Here is a 12,107-nt window from a genome sequence, read left to right as displayed (position 1 = left end):
TCATGCTTAAAGAAGGTTATAGGTGACAAGATTCTAGTTCAAACAATATTTTCAGAACTTGATGAGGAAGGAAAAATCATATTGGAACCTGAAGCAGTCAAAGAAACAAGAACTCGACAGCTACGAAATCGATCAATTTCAAAGTATCTCATCAAGTGGAAGAACTTACCCGTTGAATATTCCACATGGGAGGATGAAAATTTTATACAGAAGCACCCAGAACTACTCAAGCGTTGAGGACAACACTTTTTTGAAGGAGAAGGGCATGTTAGGTCTCTATAATACTAGTGATTCCCCCATTACTATTGTCATTGTATCCCTTATTGTTATTGTTGTGCCCCTATTGTCCCCATATTGTTATTATTGTGCCTCATAGAATCCCACTATAGTTATTTTTGTGCTTTTATATTATTATTTTTAGGTTGGCTTGGTTATATTGTGACCCCTTAGACTCCTATATATAGAAAGGAGGTTTTGTCATTTGTATCATCCAAGAATTGTTCATTTGTGTAATGTAAAGGAGGTTGCTCCCTTGAAGAGGCTGAATTCTAAGGTGTTGATCTATCTTTTTATCATTTTGTGAGCTAGTTTCCTAACAATCTAGAAGATACTTGACTCAGAATAGAGTAAGTTTTCAAGTCAAAATTCCCATGCAAGATCGGGGTAGCCCCTGGTGCTGCTTGGGTTGACATCAATGACAACCACTGATCAACACAAACAATGATGAATCTAAAAATAAGGTTGCATATTTTGTGGCATGTGAACAACAAAACATAATTGAGAAAAGGGAAGACCAGTCCATGATACCAGTTCAGTTGCATCAATTCATCAATATGGTTGATATGCAAGAGTTCACCAATAACAATATTGGGGGATTAAGGGAAAAGTTGCAGGACAATGAGATTCAAGGTAGCATTGTTTCTTTTGAGAAATTGTTTGACATGTTGTAACATGTTCAACATCAAGTGCTAATAATCTCATATTTTAAATTTGATTTTTCTCCACATTGTTCATATGCATACATAACCAAAAAAAGTAGAGAGGGGGAACAATCTTCTTGTGAGTTTATTTTGGAGTCGCCTTTGGAGCCTCCCTTGATCATGGATTTTATGAGTAATGTTGATGAGTTGTCCAATTATCATGACTATATTATCCCCATTCATTGTTGGATCCATGAATCTTGCAACATCACAAGTAAATATTGGCATTATACTAGTCCTTCATTTGATTGTGATCCTACCTCAATTTTTTCTCAAAAGAAGAAGGAAGTTCTAGCATATCTCTTCTCAAGGTTGGATATTTTATTATTTTGGTTTTTAACCAAGTATAAAGGTAAACTATATGGTATAGTTGAACTTATCAAATGGTTACACGAGATTTATGATTTTTCCTAGCATTAATTTTTTCCTATGTTAAAGTAGAGTGGGATGAATAACCTCTCTAGCATGAGTATTAGATCATACTTGTGTGGTTTGAACTATTGATGTGATTTCATTTATGCATTACATATAGATTAGTTTGTTTTCCTTTATTTTTTCATAGAATTTGATACTTGTTTTTGTCTCATGGATGCAAGTCTTTGAGTGATGGAAATTTTGAAGAGCACTTGTCCCATAGTTGGAGCTAGATATAACCCCTCTTTTAGTGGAGGTACTCCAAAAAAAAAAATCCACACCATATAAGCCCAAAGGATGTTCCTTATATCCCTATACAACCATGTGGGTGTGTGTTATTTTGTGAAAGTGAATCTTAGATCCTTGTGGGAATGGATGGCCAAGGTTACTCCCGATTTTGTTTATTTCATGGTATCTCTTCCTTTGTGGAACTACTGACTTCCCCCTAGTGGGAAGTAACTTCCTTGATGGGTATTCCTATTCCTTGATATGGTGTGTGGTTATCATGAAGTAGACATTACTAGGACTCACCATTTAAGGGAGCACTTGCATCAATAAAACCTTGTAAGAGTGATCACCATATGTACTTTTCCTTGACATTATTCCTTCCAATCATAGTGCCCTGCTTACTCCACATGTGTTGTGTGTCTTATGTATTTCACACTTTCCTTTGGACTTGGTCATACATCCTGATAGTCTCACGGTTCCCAATGAATTTGCATCTCCTAAGGCATCATCTACATATTTTGAGGCAAATAGAGTGTCTAACTGATTCTCTATGCCAAGATGGACCACTTGTCTTTGGAAGATGTCATAATTCCTTCACATATATATAGTTACAACAATGGAACCCCCATTGGGGAAAGAAGGCTTTCCATGTGGCATTGCAAGCAACAAGATTTGAAGGAAAATAATGAAGTGGAGAAAGAATATAGGACAAGCAAGTGTCATCAACAAGCCAAATAAACTCAACTTTCAAGCAAAGTGACATTAAATCAAGCTCTTTCAAGAATTTATACCACACATGGGGCATGGAACCATTCTCTTCTTGGTTGCTGGATGGAGTAAAGGAAAATATCAAGAAAATATTGGAATGTTGAAGTCCTATGGTGCAAAATGGAGCCCCCATGGGATAATCACCCAATTGTCAACTCAAAATTACTCAAAGAAAAGGTCAAAGGGCTCCAAATCAGCCTAGCTATTAGCATTCCAAGAAAGGAAGATCAAGCCCTTCAAGCAAGAAAAATAAGTGTCTCCAAGAAATATGTTAAAGAAGGAAATGAATAGGCAAGCCTCCAAGGGTTAAATAATGAAATTAATGTGAAATTGAATGTTAAATCCAAGTATTTTCTCTCAAGTAAGGTAATCGTTGGGAAGTTTGAGGACCAAGGATGGAGGTCGAGCCCTCTGTTAACATCAGGTTTACACCTTCATGTCAAGTGAGGGATGTCAGTCTATCTTTTTGCAAGTCATAATAATGAAAAGGGGGGTGTTGTATTCATTATAAGGTTGGCCAAACCTAGGGAAATGTGTAATTTAAATCCTTTTGCCTAAACCTAATTTTATGCAAAGTTTCACTTTATGATTTGGCCTATAGCAAAAAATCACGTAGCGCTATGAAATGTTTTCGTAGCATGACACTACGAAATGTTTTCGTAGCACTTTAAAAATAAATAAATTAAAACTCGATTTATGACCTGTTAAGTCATCTTTTTTGAGCGTCCAAGTGGTGGTTTATAAAATAACCGTCCTCCCCCTGCATGAAGTGACATTTTCCTAGAGTTTTGAGCCCATTTGAGCCATTTTAAACCAAACCCTAGTTTACTTTGTTTTGCCTAAACATCATTTTTCCAGCAAACTTAGATTTGTTGTTTTCCAATGTAGAAAGAGGGTTAGTTGTTTTGCAGCCCTCCATTGAGTTATTGCAAGGTTAGTGAAGGTGTTGTTGGTTTTGGAGCTTGGAAAAATGGGTCGGTCTAGCCATGTGAAGAGGTTCAACCTAATGGAATGTACTGCGAAGTGTACCTTGAAATTCTTAATCTTTTCAAAAGTGCAAGTTGGGAACCAGTCTTTCAATGTTTTAATGGGTATAACCTCAGCTGATGCCACAAATTTTTCTTCTCTTTCTATGATAATACATCTAGAATCAGGACATTATTGTTCCCTGTCATAGAAGAGTCGATTGTTGAAGCAACGAGTTTCCAACCAGAAGGTGAAAGGTGCTTCAAGAAGCAGAGGTTGCTGAATATGGATTTGAATTCCAAAATCAAAACTAGGATGCAGGGGTCCTCCAAAGCAAACTGAAACCTCAATGGGCTATTGCACTTAGAACTGTCCATCTTTTCTTCACTTGTGAAGGTAGGTATTCCAAAGCTTACCTATACCACATGAGGTTTCTTTGTCACTTAGCAGGTTTTAGGAAAATGAATTTGCCATATTTCCTACATTAGAATTTGTTGAAAATGTGTACTAAGGAAAGGAAGAGACCTGAATTACAAGCTCATGATATTTGTCATCACAATCTCATTAAGATTTTATATACTCATGAGTTGAATAAGCAAGTAGAACAATTAAGGAAAATGAGGCAAAGGAACCCAAACCCACTTGTACCTAGAAGATCAAAAAGAGGCCAAAACATAGTTCCTTCTCAAGTTGTAGCCTAGGAAACCAAAGGACAATATAGCCAACCCCAAGTTGAAAAACATGAGGAGGTTGATGTGAATATGCCATAGGTTGAGGTTTATGAAGGAAGGACTAAAAGCCAAAGAAGCCAATAAATAATTATAATAGAGGAGGAAGAAACAAAACACAAAATATCAAAGAGCAAAAAGGGTAAACAAAAAGTTGAAATAATGGATGAGGAAGTTGAGACCGAGGTTAGGGTTCAGGAAAAATACCGCACACTCGGCCTACTAAAAAACTGAGGTTGAATTTCAAAGATAGAATTAATCCTAAGTACAAAGAAACAATCATCATCCTTGATGAAGAAGAAAAAACAGAGCAAACTTCAAAGAATAGAAAAAGATAGAGGAAAACAGAGCATGTTGAGAAGAAGAAAAGAAAAACCCTAAAAGTACACAAAAAATCACTAGAAGGATGACAAGGAGTCAAAACAAGCTGGATATCCTTGCTCAAGTTGCAGAAGACATAGAGAAATGATCAATTTACTTCATGGGGCAGAGTATTACACAAACCCTAGTTTTGTTGCACAAACCCTAATGGTCCCTCAACAATTTGGCCTACTCAGTTTAATCTTTAAGTAGTAAATTATTTTTTGATATACTCTGGTCATATATCATAGGTTTTTGTGGCTGAGGAAGTGCAGAGAATACAAGTCAACATAAGGAAAAACAACCTTGAAGTAATAGGTTTACCAACACTCTGTTTTTCTTGTTTTAGTTGCTATATTCAAAGAGAGATTCGAAGCAGGTGGTAATGAATTTTAAAAAACCACAAGAGGTTTTTGTTGTGAATGGGCTGATTTTAAAAAACCTCTTTCACATTATACCCAAAACTCATTATTTAGAAACTACAGAGGAATGTGTGAGGCTTGGTTTACATATTTTGTAATTCTGTATTTTCATGTTTTAGTCATTGCTTTCAAAAGTAGTTTTCAAACATATGGAGATGAATTTGGGAAAAAAAAAGAGGTTTTTGGATCTAATGGATAAGTTAACAAAAAACTCCCTTTGTTTTCTGATAGGTATCATGGTTTGTAATATCTGAATGCATCTTTGGACCCTATTTTTAGGAATTTTCCAGATTTTTCGAAATTATGTTTCCTATAAAAATGCCAAGTCAACTACTCAAGGCCACCTCACCAAATTCAACTTAGAGAATAGATTAAAGATGGTTTTTCAAATCCATTTCTTTTGGATCTTGATGGTTATTGTAATTAATACTTTCCACAAATTGTGGATCTGAATCTCTATTGTATTTTCCTATATATTACATGAAAAATATGGAGAAAGGGTTGGGTTTTTTGAAAATATATAGTCATTGTCTATGTGTTTTGAATGATTTATTTATTTCATTTGCCAAGATCAGTAGATTATGACCAGTGATATAAATATCCATGAGATAGTTGGTTTTAGTATGTATGTTCTCTGTGTTTTTCAAGTTCTCCTTTAATAATCTCATAAATGCATTCCTTCTGAATGTTTGGAAAAGATAAATTAATTCATAATTCATCTTTGTTTTGATGCTCTGATTTAAGTTTTCAAAGGTTCCCATCTTGATCCTCTAAAGCTACCATAGGATTCATTGTGTATGCCCTATTGTAGTGGATTGTTCTTCTTTTTCTTCATCCATCTACAACAAATGACAAAGGTCTAGGATCTGCTATCCACCTTGCCTTTATCAATCCTGATCAGACAACCAGTTATCTTGGTAAACCTATCTAAACCCTATCTATTTGACTCCATCACCCAATGAAATATTGATTTCAGGTCCAACCAAACCCTACATCAACACAACCTATCTAAATATCTAGCCACAATGTAAAGGTCAGAGAGAGCCCTCTCTGGATTGAAGGGGCTAGCCTTCAATCTATAAATTGGATTGAAAATGTTACCTTGGGAATTTATCTCATGGCCAAGATAATATTTCTAAGTGCAAACACCCTCCTTGAGTAAATTTAATTATTTCTCAAGCAAACTTAAGGATACTTATACATCAAGGGTAGTCCCTAAGGGCTATTTAAATTATTTCAAGCCAAATCAAGAGGGAATCCAAAGAAATGTTTGACATCACTTTATTTATTCAGGGTTTTATGACCAATTTTTGAGCTTGAAAAATCATTCTCATGCATTCAAGGAACATTTCTGTGCAATGACAAGTGGAACATTTTGACATCTAGAGTCAAAATGATCCTTCTTGGCCACATCTATGTAGCATTTTTCCTCTATTTGGGGGATATATATATATATGTATGTATGTATGTATGTATATATGTATGTATATATGTATGTATATATGTAGAGAGAGAGAGAGAGAGCCTCCAAGCATTTTGTGGATGGCAAGTTACTTATTTTGTGGGAGACCAAGGAGGAAATTTTGAAGAGCCTCATCTATAAATACAGGTCTCCTCCTCCTTGGAAAAACATTGTGAACTTGTTGAGTTATTTAATACAATGTGAATTTTTCCATGAAGCAAAATGGTTTACATGTGAATTCTCTTATTTTGTTTGGTTGATCAAATATTTTTCAAAGGCAATTTTTGGAGTAGCACAAAGTTACTACAAGGCTAAGCTAATTGATCCAGGAGGACTTGGAATAGGAGGTCTAGGGTTTATCTCACACTTTCTCTTTATTCATATAAGGTATTTTTGTTCTCTTTTAAGACATGATTCAATCTCCCCTCTAGAGGTAAATAACCTTATATTGTATAACATTGTTTGCTTAGAGCATTTACTTTTTGGAAGGCCCTCCCATTAGGATTTGGTTCTATTACTTGTCTTCTCTTATGCTTAGGTTCTATCATTGGTGTTCCACCTAGCATTCCAAAACCTCAAGCATTGAGATACCAAATCAAGAGAGGACATAATTACCAATCCTTGATTGTTGTCGAAGAAGGATCTTATCCTCGTTCCAACAATTTGCGATCAATTTCTCTAAAAAGATATTTTTCAAAATTTATTGGTTTTTTTGTAAATTTTTATTTAGCAATAAATATACAAACCCTAAAAAATTATATATCTAAAAAAAATACAAATTACATATTATAAAAAATCCTAAGGAAATCCAATATTGGATTTTTTTGCTAACTTGTGGTTTAGATTGCATTTATTGACTATTTCAATGGACAAATCACCACAAAACCATAGTTTGGGAAAACTCTAAATCTCTAAGGTTGTATTATTCCCTTTATATTTCTCTAAATTTTTGTGCTAATGTTTTTTCCAAGTGTTTTAATGTTGGTTACAGGTTCATGAAATAATCTACAATAGTTATAAGCGATTAGAGGCAAAACACTTGCATTCAGATACGTGAAATCGAGATAAATTCTCTTGTATCCCTCATAATTCATCTAAAAAGGCTGTCCATTGATTATTTATTACCTTAAGAACATATAGTGTCTGTCCAAAACAAATTGCAAGTCTAATTATCTTTTTAGGCTAAGCGAATTTTAGCCCTCACAATTGTGGGCTATTCTCTGGGTAGTTGATTTGCAGATTGAATATCTATCTAACTACTTATCCAAAAAAAATTTTCTTGTGCTTATTGGAAACATATTTTATAATACTAGCATCTTCAGTCAAGTCCATGAGTTTTATGTCCACAAATATCCAATTATGGGCCTCTAAAGTGGCCTTATATTCGTTGTCCTGGTGAAATATTCAGAATTACAAAAGTTACATGTTTTAATATCAAGTTCATTTTCTTCTTATAGCCATATAAAACATGTATAACATCTCCAATTCATCTTGTATTGTGGAAGGAATTTCTTATACTCAATTTGTGTCACTTTCAAGCTTGTTTCCTTGATGTTTTGAGTATCTTACTTTGTTGGTATGAAATATAAGTCTGTTGTTATATCATTAATCATATCGGAATTTTTTTATTATATTAACTCCTACCTCTTCTCGTACTTCTTTTAGGCAATAGTCTATTATTTCTTTTTTTAAGTTGTTGTGTTAGGATACCGCATGTAACATTTTGTAGGAGTTGGCCTAAAACAAGAGGAATATGTTGGGGGTGACATTGGGTGTATTAATAATAATGCTTACCACATAAAAATCCTAGTCGAACCTTACCAACCCTTCTAATTTTAGTGGTAACCCAACCAACCTATCTTAGATTTAGGATAATGGAGATCATGTGAAGATCAAACGACATCAAAACTCCTAAAATATACACGGCCAAAGTCACACACAAGACATGCTGGTCAAACATGGAGGTGTGGAATTTAGGGAATTATCTTAATAAATCCATTTTGAAACCTCATCCAAACATTCCTTATTTTGGGAATTTTGAGGATTCTATTGGCAAATCACCTAAACAACCATAATATTTGCAATGCCCATGTTTTATAATTTCCTGATTCATCTTCATTGATTTTCAAATGACGTGTAAAAACTACCTCTTCCAACTATTTGCTATAGGTTTTTCTGTAGATATGGAAAATCTGGAAAAAACCAAACTTTTAGAAGCAATTTAGGAAAAGACAACCATTCGAAGTAACCATGAAATCATGGAAATTGACAATATTAATGCTCATATGTCATATGAAGTTTGTAGGAGATTAGGATGGAAAAATATATGGTAGTGAAGGTATTAATGAATGAGGAATAAAGGAAAAATTATAGAATATTACGTAAAATGACCTTTGAAATCATGTCAAAATTGGGCCCAACATCCAAAATATGGGGGATGTGTTTCTCCAAAAAGGGTTCTTGTGGGTGTCCCCCTAAATTTTTGCCTAAAATCAATAATTTATTAGTGGGGAGCCTAATATTCAACCCTAGGGACCTACTAATGTTATGTAATTAATAGTAATGTTAAATTTCTAAACTAATGTTTAACATTGCCAATAATTATTCCAAGATGTTTAAGAGTGGTTCTAACGTCATTGGATTTCGCATGGAGAAAGTAGAATTTTAGAACCCATTCAAAATCCAATAGACTTGATAGATTTTAGGCTTTAGTGATTAGGAGGATTGCGATGTTTCCATTCGATTCTATTATATATGAGGGTATGGAACTAACATTTAATCAAAAGCACCCAAGTCCTCTATGTACCTCTATGTCGGTGGCATTGATTGTTGAACTTCTTTGTCATGACCCTAGTAAATATGTACCCATCACTTAAACAAAATATCAATTTGACTTGTTAAGTTTTTTCTATCTTATCCTAAATCTTAGAGGGTGATATTGATGACGAGGATCCCAATATAGGAAATGATCTTTGATGATATGTAGGAATTTGTTGTAGAATGTTTTTTTTGGACTATGGAGGCCATCTAAAGCCTCTTTGTTAATGTATTTTTGGTTCAAATATAGGTTGCACTTGATTTATTTTAGTTATATGCATCCTTCCTTGCTAAATATACATGAGAAACTTTGTATATTTTTGTATAACGGTTTGGATTCTTATAGATGCACAAAAATATTTATGTATTTTTTTTCAAAATTTAAATATTTAAATATTTTTTGGTCAACTGATTTTTGGTCTAGTTTTTTTCCAATTCCCAATTTTGGGGTTGATTTGATGATCAGTCCATTTCTAATAACATTGATTTATTTTTCATTGTCAATTTTCAGTTTTAAATTTTGAGTCTTAACTCTAGATATTGATGACCATAGATCAAGCCTTTGACTCATCACTCTTTACCATTTTTGAGTTTGAGTAATTTTAAGTTATTATTATAGTCTTCAAACTTTAGTATCTACTATTTTCTTAGTACTAATCAGATTCTAGATTAATGATTTATGAATTTAAATCAATGTAGATTCTAGAATGATTGATGAATTTAAATCAATATAGATTCTAGAATGATGAACGTTTAATTTAAATCATTGTATACAATATTTTACTATTTCTATTTCAATGAATCATTTATGATGTATGAATCATCATATTTCATTATTGACTTCGAATTTGAATTTGAATCATGTTTATAACACACACACACACACACCTTAATGTCCCCCCATCTTCCGTAAATTTCCCAAAAATTTGGGGGCGCCCCCACACGTCCCCCCCTATGTGTCACCCTGTTCCCACATTTCCCCCATCCCAGAGACTTAGTGGAACATTGGTTCTAGTTTCCAATAATTAACTTGGACCTCTTACCTCTAGCATTCAATTTATTTTGTAGATGATGTTCAACAATTAGTTCTCTTCCTCTTATGTTTAATTTTATTTCATCGATGTTATCATGACTTTCATCATCAAATTCCCATCTTGTTCTACCATTACTACAATTTGTTCTCTTCAAAAATACATGTGCATTCTCTTTGTGGGCATTCAAATTGATTATATCTTTCCATTCCACATGTGAAATAGTAATGATACATGTGCAAGTATTATATTCTCTTCCTCTTCTTCTCCTCAACACCTACTTTTGTTGCGATATGCATTTTATTCCTTGGAATTATGTAACGCTTCTTTTATTGTATCTAAATTCATATTGGATGTGGTGGTATGCTTTTTCTTTTTAACCAAAACAATATTTGCATTAATAGCAATGGTTTCATTGAAGCTATTAGTGGTATATATCATTTTTCAAAGCAATAGATTCAAAAGGTTGAAGAGAAAAAAAAGTATGATCTAGTTGATACATTTTCTAATATTTTTGCAAGGCTAGAGTTCCATTTTTTTTACATTGTAATAGCTTTACAGAACTTCCTGGATTACAAACTAAAAGAAAAACATATATTTATATTTAAATCTAAGCATTATCTCGCACTTATTATCTCACTAAGTAAGGAGGGTATTGTTCTTCTATCTCCATTAGGTCCTTTCATTGATGTGTTGAGTCCTCTTCCACTTGGATTGCATGAGCCAAATGGCCAATCTCTATATTATTTGAGCTAAGAGATCAAACATCCATACATTACACTAAAAGTAGAGATGTGAGGCAAATATACTTAGCTTCAATGTTATCTGTGTATTGGCTCTAGGCATGAAGGAAGTTCATGACAATGGCATTATGTGCCTCATTACTATATTCCATCCCCACCAACTTGGTCAATATTGTTGACAATGTTGTGTTTTTAGTGTGGATGGCATGTTCTTGTCTATAGAGGAGCTTCCACACCTCCTTGGATTTGAGTTTATCCATAGCTAGCTTGCTAGAGAAAGAAAATTGGACAAAAATAGTACTAAAAAGAAAATTATTACAGAGGTAAGACCATACCAATCCCATATTCAAACTAAACCTTCTTCCCCTTTGTGATTGTACAACGCCAGGAGAGATGTGTAAGTAGATAAGCACCAAAGCACCGTTTACTTAGATAACTAGTAGAAGCTAAGAATATAGGGGATACCAATTAAGACATATGTTGATAATTTGCATGGCGGGCGGGGGCAGAGGGGGAGGGGGTAGATTAAATACCTATTCTACATATTTTACCAAAAGTAGGCCATAAATCCATGAGCAACTAGATTTTTTCCCCTTCTATGAGAAACACCACTTAAATAAAATGAAGGAAAAACCCTTGATTAAACCTTGGGAGTCTCATCCTCCAAGAAAAACTAAATAAATTTGAATGAGTCCATTTTCCAAATTATGTTATAGAATCCCAAGGCATTGCTTAGATTACCCACGTGTGTACTAAATTAAAGTGAGAGAACAATCATGGTCATACATGTTCCCCTGTATGGACCTTGAAAACCCAACAAGCACCTTGGATTTTGCACCGCTTGACACATGTGAGGAGAAAGGGGTCGATGATTGGATTCATTAGGGGATGCCCCTCTTACCATTAAAACCCTTTTCTCTAATGTTGAATCCAACTTCACTTAGTAGTCAGCCTCAACATTATGCTCTCGCTTAATGTAAAAAAAATAAGTGTGATCAAATTTGCTTGCTAGAGACTTGATTCTTGATAAGAGGGAATTGAGTTTTATATCACTAGTAAGGGCCCTATGAGTCATATCTTTAATAGCACCAATTGAGGCCCTGATCATAGCTAAATATTTCAAACCTTCTTATAATGCTATGGGAAAGCCTTTCCATAATGCATAAACTTTTGCTAAATTTTTAGGAA

This window comes from Pinus tabuliformis, chromosome 5_2 (assembly GCF_031772625.1).
Source record: "Pinus tabuliformis cultivar Carrire ecotype Pingquan chromosome 5_2, CPIR1, whole genome shotgun sequence".
Classification (NCBI taxonomy): Eukaryota; Viridiplantae; Streptophyta; class Pinopsida; order Pinales; family Pinaceae; genus Pinus; species Pinus tabuliformis.
Note: the sequence above shows the minus strand (reverse complement) of the source record.